The sequence below is a fragment of the Balaenoptera ricei genome, chromosome 6 (assembly GCF_028023285.1).
Source record: "Balaenoptera ricei isolate mBalRic1 chromosome 6, mBalRic1.hap2, whole genome shotgun sequence".
Classification (NCBI taxonomy): Eukaryota; Metazoa; Chordata; class Mammalia; order Artiodactyla; family Balaenopteridae; genus Balaenoptera; species Balaenoptera ricei.
Window position 1 is genome coordinate 117574776 of NC_082644.1, and position 16979 is coordinate 117591754.

At 40.5% G+C, this 16979-nt stretch overlaps 1 protein-coding gene across 1 annotated transcript in view; it reads left to right on the plus strand.

Annotated features, from left to right (window-relative positions):
• ABL1 (ABL proto-oncogene 1, non-receptor tyrosine kinase) overlaps nucleotides 1–16979 on the plus strand; it is a 133665-nt gene that overhangs the window by 72996 nt on the left and 43690 nt on the right. The window lies entirely within an intron of this gene.

Consider the following 16979-nt stretch of genomic DNA (forward strand, 5'->3'; position numbering starts at 1 on the left):
AATGTGGAAATCAATGAAATGGAAAACAGAAAAACCATAAAGAAATCTATGAAACCAAAAGCCAGTTCTTTGAAAAGAGCAGTAAAATTGATAAACCTCTAGCCAGACCAATCAGGAAAAAAAGAGAAGACAAAAGAGCAACCTAGAAAAAACAGACAAGTTCCTTGAAACACACAAACTGCCAAAACTCACTCAAGAAGAAACAACCAGAATAGGCCCAAATCTATTAAAGAAACTGAGTTTGTATTGTAGTTAAAAAACCTTCCCACAAAGAAAATGCCAGGGCCTGATGGTTTTACTGGTGAATACTACCAAACATTTAAGAAAGAAATATTACAAGTTCTATACAGCCTTTCCAGAAATTACAAAAAGAGGGAACAAACACTTCCCAGCTCATTCTTCAAGGTAAGCATTACTGTGCAGATGTTCCCTCTTAGTCTCTTCTCCCTGTACAGCCAGAGTACTCCTTTTAAATATAATCAAATCCCAGTCTCTCCTCTGCCCCAAACCTCCAGTGCCTTCCCAGCTCCTTCAGAGTAAAAGCCAAAGCCCTAGCAATCACCTTAGGCAGACAAGATCTCCCCACCTTCCTGCAACTTCTGAATAATGTCCTTTTACTCTACCTCTTACCTACTCTGTTCCATCCACGTTGACCTCTTTGCTCTTCCTTGGACCTCCCCCAGTCATCCTTCCTGCCCACTGACTTTGCAATTGCTGTTCCCTATGCTAGGAAAGTGCTTCCCCCATAGTTCACGCTACCTCCTTTGGGTCTTTGCTCAATTGTCATCTTCAGTGATGGCGTTTCTGACCACTTTACTTAAAATTATAATCTCAATCCCCACTCCTCAACCTCAGCAATCCCATCCCTCTTACCTGCTTTTTCTCCCTAGCGGTTTTTACCCTCTTATGTATTCTATAATTTATTTTGTTGTCTGTCTCCCCTCCCCCCAATGGAATGTGAACTATCGAGGGGCAGGGATTTTTCCCCCATATTCTACCTGTTGTAACCCTAGAGCGTAGGACAGTACCTAGCTCTTAGTATGTACTCTGTAAACATTTGCAGAATATTTCTCTCTTAATGGTGCTCTCTTTGCTTTGTTCTCAAAAAAAAGAAATAAAAAGAAAACCACCTTCCTGTCTAAAGCGATATATTCTCAGATTGCCCCATAGTTTGATGACCAGGAATTTTTAAACCCATGGATTTACGAGAGGTGTTCCTCTCCTTTGCGGGGAAGGAGAGGGGTAATTACGAAAGCAACATCAGGAAAGGAGAACTGACAGAGGAGTTCTTAGGCAGATCAGTTTTAGAAAGGATGATGTATGAAATTGAGGCTTTGAAAGTTGATTCCTTTTTAAATAAATACTTGCATACTTCTTGGAAAGCTTACATGAACCCCCATCCAGGCATCAATGTACCCCATTTTGAAGGCTAAGACCAAAGTTTATTTAACTTAATGATAGATCCTTGCTATTTAAACAATCTACAGTGAATATAAGTGTATTCATATTCACTTGTATGTGTATGTGTAGGCAAGTCTGTAAATTCCCAGAAATAGAATTGCTGGGTCAAAGGGTAAATAAATTTGAAGTTTTGAGAGATATTGAATATTGCCAAATTTCACTTATGGGGCTTTTTTGAGAACCAGGAATCAGATATGCAAATCCTAGGCAGAGTCAAGAGCTAGCAACTATAGGTCAAAGTTAAAGGCAATTTTGTCACCTTAAATAGTGGAAAGCTGCAGAATTAATTAAACACTGCTTTCAGTCCTTAGGAGACCACGTACAAACCTGATAAGCCCCCGCCCCTTGTCTTTGTACAACTCACTGGCAGGAGGTTGAACACCCAGGGCTCTGGACACTGTTTTTCATAAAGCTTTCTGGCTCACTTGCTCTGGAAATGTTGAGACAGGAATCAGTTGCAGCCAGCCAGGGCTGACTGTCCATGTTCTTGATGTGGTTTGCTGGAGACCTGCCCCTCATCCTCCTGTGGCCCAAAGGCTCCTAAATCCATTTGTGAGGATTGGTTGGTTGTGGGCACAGTCTAGATAAGGGAAGCCAGTTTTGGCGTACAAGTGCCGGCATTTGTAAGTTAGCAAACTTACTCTTTCTAGTCAGGAAAATGTCATTTTTAAAAAGCCCTTGACAAGGAGAAAGAGAAAAATTTACCTTAGACCTTGAATCAGCTCACAGACTGAGAGCCTAGACAGATGATAACGCATTTGGCTCAGCCTCCATTTTGCAGGTGAATGAGGCTCAGAGTGGGGGAAGTACCTCCCCGAGCCTCCCACTGGAACCCAGGGCCCTGCTGTCTTGCAGGGCTTCTCTCTACCACCCACAGCTGCCTCTCCTCCACAGTCACCAGTGCTTTCCTATCCAGGTACAGGGAGGTTTGCATTAGAGAAAGACAACCCTTTAGCATGGATTTCTACCACCTGGCATGACAATGGATAAAGCTACTTATTGGTGCTGTTTGTACTTCTGGTATATATTCCACTTGGGGTCTTGTAAAGCAGAAGGAACGAAGGGAAAGAAACCGAACTGTATAGACTGTACTCACTCTAGGACCACTCATATAATTCTCACCAGCCAAATCAAGTCCAGCAATGGCGTGCCCTCTCACCGCCCCAGAGGGGCTCTGTTCACAGGGAAGCACCAAGCAGGGCCTCTGGCAGTGAGTGGACTCTCCTGAGGAATGGGACATTTGAAGAAGGAAAGCAGTGTTTTTATTGAGGTATAATTTACATATGGTAAAATTTGCCCCTTTTAGAGTATGAGTTTTGACAGTGCTTGTAGTCATGTAACTACCACCACCCTTGAAATCTAGAACTGTCCCATCACTCCCTGCCCCTCCCCCGCCAGTCCTAATTCCTTTGGTCGTCAGTGCATCCTCCCAGCCCCTGCAACCACTTTTCAGTTTTCTGTCCTTAGGATTTTGTCTGTTACAGAATATCATAAATAGAATTATGAAGTGTATAACCTTTTTTTTTTTTTTTTTTTAAAGGGAAGAAAGGAAGGAGGGAGGGAGGGAAGAAATGGGATTGAGTTTTATTTATTTATTTATTTATTTTCGGCTGTGTCGGGTCTTCGTTTCTGTGCGAGGGCTTTCTCTAGTTGCGGCAAGTGGGGGCCACTCTTCATCGCGGTGCGCGGGCCTCTCACTATCGCGGCCTCTCTTGTTGCCGAGCACAGGCTCCAGATGCGCAGGCTCAGCAATTGTGGCTCACAGGCCTAGTCGCTCCGGGGCATGTGGGATCTTCCCAGACCAGGGCTCGAACCCATGTCCCCTGCATTGGCAGGCAGATTCTCAACCACTGCGCCACCAGGGAAGCCCCGTGTATAACCTTTTGAGTCAGGATGCATTTAAGATTCATCCATGTTGTTGCATGTAATCAACGTGGTTCATTCCTTGTCATTGCTGAGTAGCATTCTGTTGTATGAAGATACCCCAGTGTGTTTATCCATTCAGCTGTTGAAGGACATTTGAGTTGTTTCCAGTTTTTGATGATTATGAATAAAGCCACTGTAAATTCACATACAGGTTTTTGTGTAGACATTAATTTTCATTTCTCTTGATTAAATAATTAGGAATGGAATTGCTAGGCCATATGTTAAGTGTATGCTTAACTTCTGAGAAACTGCCAAACTGTTTTACAAAGTGAATGTATTATTTTGCATTCCCACCAGCAGTTCCTACCAATTTGCATTCATGCCAGTTGCTCCACATTTTTACCAGCACTTGATATTTTCTCCCAGTCTTTGACTTGTTCTTTTCATTCTCTTAACAGTGTCCTTAGAAGAGCATAAATTTTGGGAATTCCCTGGCGGTCCAGTGGGTAGGACTCCACGCTTTCACTGCCATGGGCCCAGGTTCAATCCCTGGTTGGGGGGAACTAAGATCCTGCAAGCCTCATGGCACGGCCAAAAAAAAAGAATGGCATAAATTTTTAATTTTGATGGGAGTCCTATGTATGAGTTATTTCTCTTAAGGTTCATACTTGGTATTGTACCTAAGAAATTTTGCCTAACCCAAGATCACAAAGATCTTCTTCTAGAAGTTTTCAAAGTTTTAATTTAACATTTAGATCTATAATCCATTTTGTATTAAATTTTATATGTGGTGCATACTGACCAAGTGTCATCATTTTGTATATGGATGCACGATATTCCAGGACCATTTGTTCAAAACACTGTCCTTTCTCCATTGAATTGTCTTTGCACCTTTGTGGAGAATCAATTCAGCACATGTGAGTGGGCTACTTGTATGCTTTTAACTGATTTCTAAATTCTGAAAGGAGAATGTAAAAGGAAGAATCTTCCAGTCTTTCTATACTACTCCTTTCTCCACTAGGAAGCCTCTCCTAACATCTGTAGGCAGAATTATCCACTTCTTCTGGGCTCCTTTTTATTATTATTTACTTATTTACTTATTTATTTGGCCGCACAGCACGGTTTACGGGATCTTACTTCCCCGACCAGGGATTGAACCTGTTCCCTCAGCAGTGAAAGCGCGGAGTCCTAACCACTGGACTGCCAGGGCATTCCTGGGGCTCCTATAGCTATTATGCATATACTTATTATTGAATTTTTCTCACCCTTATGATTCCTTGTTTCAGGGTCTGCTCCTCTCTCCTTCCCACCTCTCTCTCAAGACCAAGCATCCTTGGAGGCCCAGAAGTGTGTCTTCTTCCTTTTAATCATCTTCATCACCACTGGCTCTATAATGTTTGTTGAATGAATGGCCCATTCTCAAATCTCTGATGACAGGTCAAATCTTTGATTGACAAGTGATGACAAGTCAAGAGTTTTATGAGAGCTATACCAGTCAGATGAGGACCAAGAAGTGAAGATAAAGACCCAATTCTCTTTAAAGCAGGAGCTGTTTCTTATTCTACTTTGGTGTGACGTCTGTTTTGCCAGGCACGTGTAGGGTGGGTCTGTCATACCAGGCACATTTGGGTTATTGGTGGAATCTCAGCTTCAGAGCATGCCTGGCTTCTTGAGTCCCTCTTCCTGTGGGATTCCTTCGTGCTGGGCTTCAGTCACTGTGGCTTTGTTGGGAATACAACTCCCTACTTCCCTTGAGTTGTTTTGGAGATCAGGCAAGAAAAAGTAAGGGAAAACGCTGGACAGTATTGAGAATTATTGACTGATTAACCTTTGCAATTCGTTTGTGTATCAGAAGCCTAAGACTCATGAAATATTTACTGTTAATTCCAGTATTTAATTGGTTGCTTCTCCTTCTCCTAGTACTTTGGAAACATAATATTTACTACCTAGAAATTTTACTACCTAGAAATTTTCCTACAATAGATCTTAAATATTCTGCTTAACATTTTGATCTCAACTAATTTACTCTGATTCTTGATTTCTATGAGAAGTTTAACAGTTTGGACTGTCTGTCCAGATGATGAGTGGTGCCAGGGTGTATATTTGGGAACTCTTAAAGTTGCAGCCCTTCAGGCGTCTGTGAAGGCTGCAGACTGGAAAGCTGCAGTTACTTGTGAGAGTATCCAGGTGCTTCCTATGAGTGGGAGATGTGTTTCTGTGCCTTTCAGTCTCTGATGTGCCAGGCTGCTGGCTTTCTCAGATGTCTCTATTTTAATCAACCTGAGCTACATCTCCCACTCCCACCCAGGTCTTGACCATCTTAGTTGTATATACTTGTATATACAGTCCTCCCCCTCACATAACACTCCTTAGCCAGGGGTATGCTGGGAGTCAGTAGAGGTGTCAGGGCTGGGTGGAATTGTTGCATGTTTCCTCTCCGGGAATGTGGCTCTCACCAGAAGCATCTCTAAATAAGATGCCACGTACCTGCAACACATAGAGCACGGTCTTTTTAGGTTCACAGCATGGAACTGAGCAGCCAAACTTACTGCATTTCTAATCCTCTGTCTCATCCTTTGTATGACATCCAATCAGGAAATGGGGTCAAAATCCTAGAACACATTGCTTTCTCCCTTTTTTATTAACATTTTTTGAGGTAAGATTTACATGCCATAAAATTTACCATTTTAGTGTACAGTTCAGTGATTTCTAGTAAATTTATAGAGTGTGCAGCCATTACCACAGTCCAGTTTTAGAACATTTCCATCATCCCAAAAAGATCCCTTGTGCCCCTTTGCAGTCAGTCCCACCCCCATGCCCAGGCAGCCGCTAAATCTGCCCTCTGTCTCTGTAGATTTGCCTTTTCTGCACACTTCCTATAAATGGAATTATACAATATGTAGTCTTTGTGACTGGCTTCTTTCATATCACAGTGTGTTTTTGAGGTTTATCTATATCGTAGCACATATCAGTACTTCCTTTTTATTATTGAATATTACTCCATTCTTTGGATGTACATTTTGTTTATTAATTCATCAACTGATGAATTTATTAATTCATCAACTGACGTTTGGATTGTTTCCAATTTTGGCTGTTATGAATAATGCTTCTGTGGACATTCATGTACAAGTCTTTGTGTGGATATGTTTTCATTCCTCTAGGGTAGATTCCTAGGAGTAGAGTTGTTGGGTCTTGTAGTAAGTTTACGTTTAACTTTTTAAGAAACTGCCACAGTGTTTTCTGTAGTAGGGCTGTACCATTTTATGTTCCCACCAGCAGTGTATGAGTGTTCTAGTTTCTCCACATCCTCACCAACACTTGGTTTTGTCTGTCGTTTTGATCATAACTATTTGAGTGGCTGTGAAGAAGTACCTCACTGTGGTTTTAGTTTCCATTTCTGGAATGACTAATGATGCTGAGCATCTTTTCATGTGCTTATTAGCCATTCATATTTCTTCTGTGGTGACACATCAATTTAAATCTTTTATCCATTTTTTAATTGGTTTGCTTACTGTCTTATTATTGTGTGTTGAGTTCTCTGTATTCAAATTCTTTATCAGATATATGATAGAACACAGAATTTTTTAATCTTCCTCACACCAGTACCAGAGACTCTGGAAAGGGGAAGGGACAGTTAAGGTAGCAATAATAATTAATGTGTAATTTTTGAGTCTTTGTTATGACCTGGATACTGGACTATGTGTTTCACAGCGATTATTTAAGACACTTTCTCATTTTCTAAAGGTTATAGGATAATTTCAAACGCTTGCTCTTCAATGAACAGTTTTTAATAGATAAAGAAAAGAAACAATTGATTTGGGAAATTCTTAGATTTACAGGAGTTAAAACTGGTCTTTTAGTATTACCGTAAAGACTAAATGGCTGTTATACAGATGCAGAATACCAGCGGTTTAAACAGCTAGATGTTTATTTCTCGCTTCTGTTAACAGGCTGACATTAGCAGTCCTGCATGTGTATGGGGACTCCACAGAATCAGACACCTGCTATGTTGTTACTTTTAAGGTGTGGATTCTACCTCAGGATCCAAATGGCCACTCCAGCAAGCCTGTCCCCTTGCAGGCAGTGGGAAGTAGAAAAGAGAGGGAGGGCATTCTCATTCCTTTTAAGAACCTGACCCAGAAGTTGCATGTATCGGTTCTGCTCACCATATCATTGGTTAAAACTTAGTTACCTGGTAATGACTAGGCACAAGAGGGACTAGGAAATGTAGTCTTTATTCTGGGGCCATATGTCCATCTAAAGCTTAAGGGTTGATGGTGAGAGAGGAGAACAGATGTTAGGGGACATTGCTGGGCTTGGCAGTTCCTGTAACTAGTCTGTGTGGGATTCCCATTACTTTTTCATCAAAGAAAGTCTAGTTGATATGAGGTTATTGGCCTAAACCTTTTGGAGGAGTTCATTTTACTTTTGTTTTAGAATTGCACTAGAATGTTCTTAATGGTGAAGTAGCGATAAATATGAATTACTATTGCTTAGGGAATGTGAAGATACCTTAGTGATTAAATACAATTCTGGAGTTGCTTTACTGAATACAGATTTTATATACCAGCTCGGAGGAGGGGTAGCAAACAAGAGGACAGCTTCTGCCAGGTTGACTTTGTTTTGTAGTTTTCTTTTCAAGTGGCTCTTTCCTCCTGACTGTGCCATTTAATGAGCAGTTTCTCCAATGTTAACTGTAGCTGTTCTTCTCTGGTTAGTATGTAGTTCTGGATCAATATGCCAGATCTGTCTCTTTAGGAAGAAAAAGAGCAGTACTGTTTCATTTAGAGATGTCATTACTTGTCTAAGGACAACAGTAATTTCTAACACGTGTAGGGAAGCAATCTTCTGGCTCCATTTGTCCTTTGTATGTTTAAAACCCTGACAACAAAACAAATTGGTACTGAATGTTTTGAAGAAGCAAACATTAATGCTCTCTGAGTGTTTCATTTCTAGGTTTTCAGGCCTTGGTAACATTACCAAGAAATCTGCTTTCCCGGGTGCAGCTCTATTGCTGAGAAGATTTTAATATCAAAGGAGCCCATACTTTTACAGCCCATTTCAGCTGCCCCAGAGATAACTTGGATAAACATGGGCTCCTCCACGTACCTCCTAATCCCTGCTGGGTCTTACACTGTGGGGAGGTTCAGACAACTTGTTTTCTTTCCCTTCTGGCCCTTCTCTCTACACTCCCCTCCAGCTGCCTTCTTTCCCCCACCCCCAAAGTAACGTGATCTCCTAGGCCTGGTCTGCTGCTTTGGCAGATTCTTTTAGTCTTAGAGAAAGAGAGGAAAAAAATTAACCATTGGTTTTCCAGTTCAGACTTAACAAAACTATAAAAGCCAAAAGCAGTACCAGTGTTTGAAAATAAAAGTATTGTTTGTAAATAACCAGTGCTTGGGCTTTTCTTCTATCAACGAGTTCTACTTAAGTGAGATTAAATTTACCTTATTATAATGATGATAGTTTATCGCCTTTAGATTTTTGCAACATTGCTACTTTTGACTTGTTTGTTTTGTAGATATCTTAATCTTTATTCAGTACTCAGATTAAAAACAAACAAACAAGACTTTCCACGATTTAAAATAAAATTCTGTGGCATTTATTTCAAAAGTTAACCAAAGTAAAAGGGACAAAGACAATTCATGAAATCATGCAAAACCTCTTTAAGTTGAATTCAAGCACTTAGATTTTAATAAGAATATCTCAAACTATTTTTGTTTAATAACTGTTTATAATTTAACTTTAAGTTATGTGACTGGATTTAAGAATTCGGGGTTTGGTTGTTTCTTCACCACCAGCAATATTAAGATTTGAGACCTGTAGTTTGCAACAAATTTTAAATACTTTTTCAGCCTAGTATCCTAAAACTAGTCTGTCACCTCTTAATTATGGGTGCCTAGTGGGTGTCACATAATCGAAAAAATCTAGCAAGGTGGTTTGGAGATCTGGGCTCTTTTCCTGGCTCTGCCACTAACTTGCTATGAGACCTTGTACAAGTTTCTTAGCCTGTTTGTGCCTCAGTTGCCTCATTCGTAAAATGGTCGAACTAGATTCTTTTTTTTTTTTGATTTTTTAAAAAACTTAATTAATTTATTTTTTATTTATTTATTTTTGGCTGTGTTGGCTCTTCCTTGCTGCACGCGGGCTTTTTCTAGTGGCGGCGAGCGTGGGCTACTCTTCGTTGCGGTGCACGGGCTTCTCATTGTGGTGGCCTTTCTTGTTGCGGAGCACGGGCTCTAGGCACGCGGGTTTCAGTAGCTGTAGCATGCGGGCTCAGTAGTTGTGGCTTGCGGACTTTAGCGTGCAGGCTTAGTAGTTGTGGCACATGGGCTTTGTTGCTCCGTGGCATGTGGGATCTTCCCAGACCAGGGATCGAACCCATGTCCTCTGCATTGGCAGGCGGATTCTTAACCACTGTGCCACCAGGGAAGTCCCAAAACTAGATTGTAATTTAAAATGATTAAAGTTTGCAGACCTGTTTTTTTTTAATTTTTTATTTATTATTATCTATTTATTATTTATTTTTGACTGTGTTGGGTCTTCGTTTCTGTGCGAGGGCTGTCTCTAGTTGCGGCAAGCGGGAGCCACCCTTCATCGCGGTGCGCGGGCCTCTCACTGTCGCGGCCTCTTTTGTTGCAGAGCACAGGCTCCAGACGCGCAGGCTCAGTAGTTGTGGCGCACGGGCCTAGTTGCTCCGTGGCATGTGGGATCTTCCCAGACCAGGGCTCGAACCCGTGTCCCCTGCATTGGCAGGCAGATTCTCAACCGCTGCGCCACCAGGGAAGGCCTGTTTTTATTTCTATTACCTCCTCCAAGCCCCACTGGAATGATAATAAAAAGATTTTTTGAAAAGTGAAAATGCATAAGGACCAAATGAACCCAAAGGGAAAAGTAGATAAGAAAGGTGAACACATTTTTGGAAAATGAGAGGCAGTCAAAAGCATAGTAATAGACTTAGCAGAATCGAAGAAGCTGAAGCCTAACCTCTTCTAAGAGAGACATTGATTAGAAGTAAGCCAGTTTACTTGTACGAACCTGAGAGAAAAAGTCCGAAATTAGAGGCATTAGTACCATGGAAAGCAAGGGGTCGTGAGGCCTTAACTGAAATCAAGGGGATCAGTTGAAAGTCTGTAAAGGAGTTTTTAGATTCTTCACACCCTTCCTCATCCCTGTACAGCCAGATGACCACTTCTGTTTCCCACCTACATGAGATGAGAAGTATTATTGAGAAATTGCCCTATAAAGGCTCCAGACTCAGGGATATTACCCCCAGCTGGGGTGCAGGTAAGCCATTGGGCTGAAAACAGTGGGGTGGGCAAGAGCAGATTTTTTTTTTTTTTAAGTCTGCATGCTGAATAATGAGATTCTCAGCCCTCTTCCAATATCTGGTAGCTAGAGCCCTAACAGAGAAGAGATGGAAAGATTCTTTTCTAGAGAAAAAACAAAAAAATAAAATTGAATGGTCCCAGAGAAAAGCCCATTTGGGGGTTCTCTTGCTGGAAAAGTAAGCTCACCACCTCCCTTCACTGAAGTCCACATGTTGTACCACTTCCATGCATATTTTTTTAGTTCCTCTTTCATGTATAATGAATGGACAGTCAAATTAAAAGTTTCTATATGATAGATAGAGGGTAAAACAAATTCGCAGAAAAAGGGAACATGGTGGAAATAAAAACAATGCAGGAAACAGAAGAAAAATTCAGAAGAACTATTCATTGCTCTCCTCAGAGAAAAATACAGCAAACATCAAACAACAGCGTGTTATTAAAAAGTAACAATCAGAATAAAATGAGCTCTTTAATATTGAAAACATGATAGCTAAAATTTAAAATTCAACACAAGACTTGGCAAATAGTCTATCTCAGAAAGCAAAACACAAGACAAAGATTTAGACAACAAAAGAGAACAGATAAGAAGATTAGAAGCTCAATCCCAGGGCTTCAGTATACATCTGGTAGGAATTCCAGAAAGAGAGAAAATGGAGGAGAATTTAGGAGACAATAAATATCAGACAAATTCCAGAGCTTAGTGAAGTGAGTATTTTCTGGAGTTAAATGACAAATCTTTGAATTGCATTGGCTCCCTGAGTACACAGCATATATATATTGAGTCCAAGCCATATCATTGTAAAATTTCAGAACACCAAGAATATTAGAAGATCCTAAAAGCTTCCAAAGAGAAAAGCAGGTGATATATAAAGGATCAGGAGTCAGAGTGGAATTGCACTTCTAAACAACAATACTGAAAACTAGAAGACAGTGGAGAAATGCCTTCAAAATTAAGTGGGGAAAATGATTTTCAACCTAGAATTCTATACCCAGCCAAACTGAGTGGAATGGAAAGGCATTTTTTAGACACGCACCTCCCCTAACCCCCCAGGAATCTACTGGATGATGAATTCCAGCAAGATGAGGATAAGTCAATACACAGAACTGAGGATATTTTAAGTGTCTTAGTATTTGGAAAAAATTCTACTAGGTGTTTGGCAGATACTTGAAATGTTTGGGGAAAAAACAGTAATAGGCATAGAGAAGACTAATTAAATGAAAAAATCAAGGCAATTAATATCTCCATGATAAAGTTATATAATAAAGGAAACATTCATAGTATATTATTGGCGGAGCAATGAACAATATTTATATCATCATAATAATGTCAACACTGACCAATGATTTAACCAAAAATTGTGATTTTATTGTTATGGGAGGTTGGAGATGGTGATAGTATAATACTACTATAACAAGTTAATATATAATGTGGAAAGCTGAGGAATCCAGAAACAACAATATGAAGATATTAAAAATCTGAAGAAGGCTGCCTCTGGGGAAACAGACAAAGGGATGGAGTCAGGGGACTACTGATTTTATTATAAGACTTTTAGTACTATTTGATTCTTAACAATGTACGTATTGATATATTACTTTGATTAAGAAAAAAATAATAAAAAATATTTAGGGCATACCAACAATATTAGTTTCTTCCAGGAGAAAAATTGTTTAATCATTATGTTTGACTTGTTGATTATAAAAAATATAGTAAAATCTTACTAAAATGGGATTTTCTAGAAAGTGGATGTAATTACCCTAAAGCAGTTTAGATTTGGCCCCCCCATTGAGAATTGTAGCTCTGTAAATACCAAAGGGACTAACAAAACAAGCAGTGTTATATGAAAGACAGTCCTATGTGTGGCCTGCACATCAAGTTCTGGGCCTGAAATAGGCCCGCACTAAAGATGTGGGGTGTGGAGTTTGTGTTTTGCCACAAAGCTGTGGTTGTAAAACTTTGGCTTTAGGATTAAAGATAGGACTCTGTGTGACATTTGAACCTTGGTTGCTACTCCTACCCCATAGCTAGTGTTTCTTTCCCTTAATAAAATAAGTTGATTTCCTTGTCCCTTGGAAAACCTCCAGACTGCTTTCACTCCCTCAGACTGTGCTTTCTGGAATCATTTGCACATATCACATTTGTTAATTTTAGCTCTTGACTTAGTGGCAGTAAGACTTAGGCAGGAAAACAGACCATCACCTGATACAGAAAGAGGCCTCTTTTGGAAATAACAATAGTTATTGTTTATTGAGCACCTTCTCTGCATTGGGCACTTTCCATACATTATTTCCAATCTTCATAACCCAGTGAGAGAGCTACTCTTAAGACCATCCCCCAATTTTACAGACTAGAAAATTGAGTCACTTGCCCAAGCTGTCACAATGAGAGGCAAGTCTGAGACTGAGAATAAGTTTGCGAGATGTCATACCTCATTCAGTCTCCACTGTGTTGCCTCCCCCTCCCACCTGGTTTCCCCATACCAGAGTCCCTGGACCTTTCTGACACTTGACCAATGAACAGTGTTATCTCACTGAAAATGTATGATACTTAAAGGGTTGCATGTATGCCCTTTACAGGGGCAAAAGTGGGTATGATTGATGTGATATTCTAAGCTGCATTCTCCAGTGGGTTGGGCCCACATCACTAGGGAGGCTGGCAGTCTCTCACTGGACAGTGTCTGCAGAATCAGAGGATGTGGGCTTTGTTGGCATGTGAAATAGCATACACATACCTCAAGATCTTTGCTCTTTCCTCCTAAAGTTATTAACTGGGCTGGAAACAGTGAAGGGATCAGTCAGATCTGGGCCCATCTGGTCCTGGGGGCCCCAAACCAGGCACCATGTCAGATTCATCTGTCTGCCTTAAACTCCCACCCCCATCCTGCTGCTCCCAGATGGAGCTTCCACATCCTGCATCTGTGTCCTGCTTTCTCCCCTTGACCAACTTCTGTGGTGGGCCCTTGTCCACCCGCCCACCCTGCTTTTAAAAAAATAGGACTGAACTCCAAACTTTAAAAAAATTCAATCTGTATCCAAAATTTTCAGAGAAGAGTTCTCTTTTGGTAATTTGTTTAGAGTTATACAATTTCTTTAACTCAAAGATTGCTTTCAAATGAGTAAATTTTAGAAATATCCGTCCCTGTTTGTCCTATTCCCAGGGAAAATAAGAAGCAGCTCTTCCCACTTCCAAAACAGTGGTTTTTAAACTTAAGTATGGGGACTTCCCTGTGGTCCAGTGGTAAAGAATCCGCCTTCCAATGAAGGGGACGTGGGTTCGATCCCTGGTTGGGGAACTAAGATCCCACATGCCGCGGGGTAACTGAGCCCGCGCGCCACAACTACTGAGCTTGTGCGCCTTAGCAAGAGAGCCCGCGTGCAACAACTAAGACCCAGTGCAGCCAAAAAGAAGAAAGAAAGAAAATAAATAAATAAATATAATTTTAAAAATGTCTAAACTTAAATATGCACACAGATCATCTGGGGAACATGTTAAGATACAGCCCGCTCCATATATTCTGATTGTGTAGGTCTAGAATGGAGATCAAGAGTCTGCATTTTAAGTAAGCACCCCAGGCGATTCAAAATAGGTTGTCCATGGACTGTACTTTTAGAAACACACAGCTCAGATCACATACTTTAATTAAGAACCTTTATTCTTTCTTTCTTAATATATTTAAAAATATTCTTAAATATCAGTAGTTCTAATTCCCTGAATTGTTTTAAGACATATTTTTCAATAGTTAATGATTTTTATTTCATCCTCTGGCTTTGCTACAGTTATCCACCTTTCACTTAAATTGCAAATTATGTCCATTTTGGAAAGTTCAAGGGCTTTAGCCCTTACTACTTCTAGGTGTGTGAACCTGGACAGAATACTTAGCTGTCCCGGTCCCTGCTTACCCCCCTGTTTCCTTACCTGTGAAATGAAGTTAAACTACACAAAATTCGTAGGGTTTTTGGGAAGCTTGTGCCTGGCACATATTAAAAGTTTATTCCTTTCCCAAACTGAATGTAATGTAGCAAACACGTTAGTTCACAGTCTTTTTAATTTCTTTGTTTGTTTTCCTTTTTTTTTTTTCTTCTTTAAGTTAATGGCTTTTAGGTTTAAGGTTGCTTAGAGGGAATCCTTCTCAGGCCTTTCTTCATTCTAGTAAGGAGATTGAAGCTCTCTTATTTGCTTGTAACAGAATGTTTTTTGTATCTTGTGAATAAGCTTCAAAGAGCATCAAAAGCCAGATCTGGAAAGAATAGTACTGGTTTAATTTGGTGGTGTGCAGCTTGAGGATGTTTTCAATATTCGTTGCTGCTAATTCAGAGTGTTTTGCCAGACCTGTTGATGTATGGTTTTATAACTTAAGTTTTAAAAGATTTGGACACGGTTTATAAGCATTACTCATTTTAAGAGTTTTTAAAGGGATAAAGTCATTTTATTTTATTTTATTATTTATTCATTTATTTAGGCTGCGCCTGACCTTCACTGCGGCATGCGGCATCTTTTTAGTTGCAGCATGTGGACTTCTTAGTTGTGGCATGAGGGTTTCTCTTAGTTGCAGCATGCGGACTTCTTAGTTGCGGCATGCATGCGGGATCTAGTTCCCCGACCAGGGATCAAACCTGGGCCCCCTTGCATTGGCAGCGTGGAGTCTTACCCATTGGACCACCAGGGAAGTCCCCAAAGGGATATGGTTATTTTAGACTCAAGAGCAGAATATTAGTAACAGTCATTAGCTTTTTAAAATAAACTTACATCCTAATATAAAGTATAGCACATGCAAACAAATACCTGGGCCTGTATTAATTGATAGAATTCAAGGATATGGTTAGAATTGCAAAAATGTCCATTAACATATAATCCTTTGCATTAAGGTGCCTACTTGAATATAGCCCATTAAATCTTAAATGCTATATAATGACAGACTTTATTATAGTCTGGTCCAAAGACCTTTAACTTTCTAAAATGGCACCAACACAGTAGTTTTCAGCTTATTTGTAATGGTGGCACCCTTTGGGATTTTATTTTTGGCATTACACTGGAGGTTGAAAGTTTCAAGTAACACTAAACAAGTTGGCTATCATTACAAACAGGCTCTCTAGCAGAAATGATAGTGGCTCCCAGAATCTAGACAGCATCCACAGTCACTTGTCACCTGGTGGCCCTGTAGCCCTGTGTCTCCAGGCGATGGGAACTGCTGTGTCTTCTTAGGTGCTCATGAGGCCTGACCTGGTACTACAACACAAACCATAGGTCCCTTACTTGCAGTAGAAACACATTTTGTACATGAATCAGAAACTGACAGGACATCTCTGAAAAGTTAATGACGCCTTGGCTGAGAAACCCTGTGATATACACTAGTCACATCCAGTCCAATCCTGAACTGTCGGGTACTAGTTTTGGCAGACCTGAGTGAAGATCTTGTTACTTAGCCATTCCTGGTGTACTGAAGATACCCAGGTTTCTGTCACTGCAGGTTAGGCTAGACCACGAACGAGTCCAGCTTTGCCTCTGGAGCTGATCACCGTAGCTGGGGTCTCTTGACAAAGGCTGCTTCTGAAACATATGACAACCTTAGTTATTTAACCAAAGATATAGATATCCAAAGCTTTAATTTACTTGGAATTTATTCTTGGTGGGAAGGGGCTGCATAATCCACTGGTTAGGAGCTTGATCCTTGGAGCTAGGTAGACCTGGGTTGAGTCCAGCTCTGCCTGTTGCCAGCCATAGGACTTTGGGCGAGGTGCTTGACTTCTCTAAACTTCAGATTTTTACCTGAAGAATCAGATAATAATTCTGTTTTCCTCACAGGACAGTTGTGCAAATGCAATGTGGTAATGAACAGAGGGTGCTTCTCACAAGAGTCTGACTCATAGTAAGATCTCAATACATGTCAGCTGTTAGTATTCATGTGCTCTAAGATGTGTACTAACTTAATTTTTCTCCCTATTGCAATTTAGTTATCTAACACTATTTAGATAACTTCACTTTCCTATAGTTACTGAAATTTATCTGATTTTATTTATTTATTTATTTTCGGCTGCATTGGGTGTTCGTTGCTGCAAGCGGGCTTTCTCTAGTTGCGGTGAGCGGGGGCTACTCTTCGTTGAGGTGCACGGGCTTCTCTTTGCGGTGGCTTCTCTTGTTGCAGAGCACGGGCTCTAGGTGTGCAGGCTTCAGTAGTTGTGGTGCACAGGCTTAGTTGCTCCGTGGCATGTGGGATCTTCCTGGACCGGGGCTTGAACCTATGTCCCCTGCATTGGCAGGTGGATTCTTAAAACACTGCGCCACCAGGGAAGTCCCTATCTGATTTTTATTAAATTATTTGATAT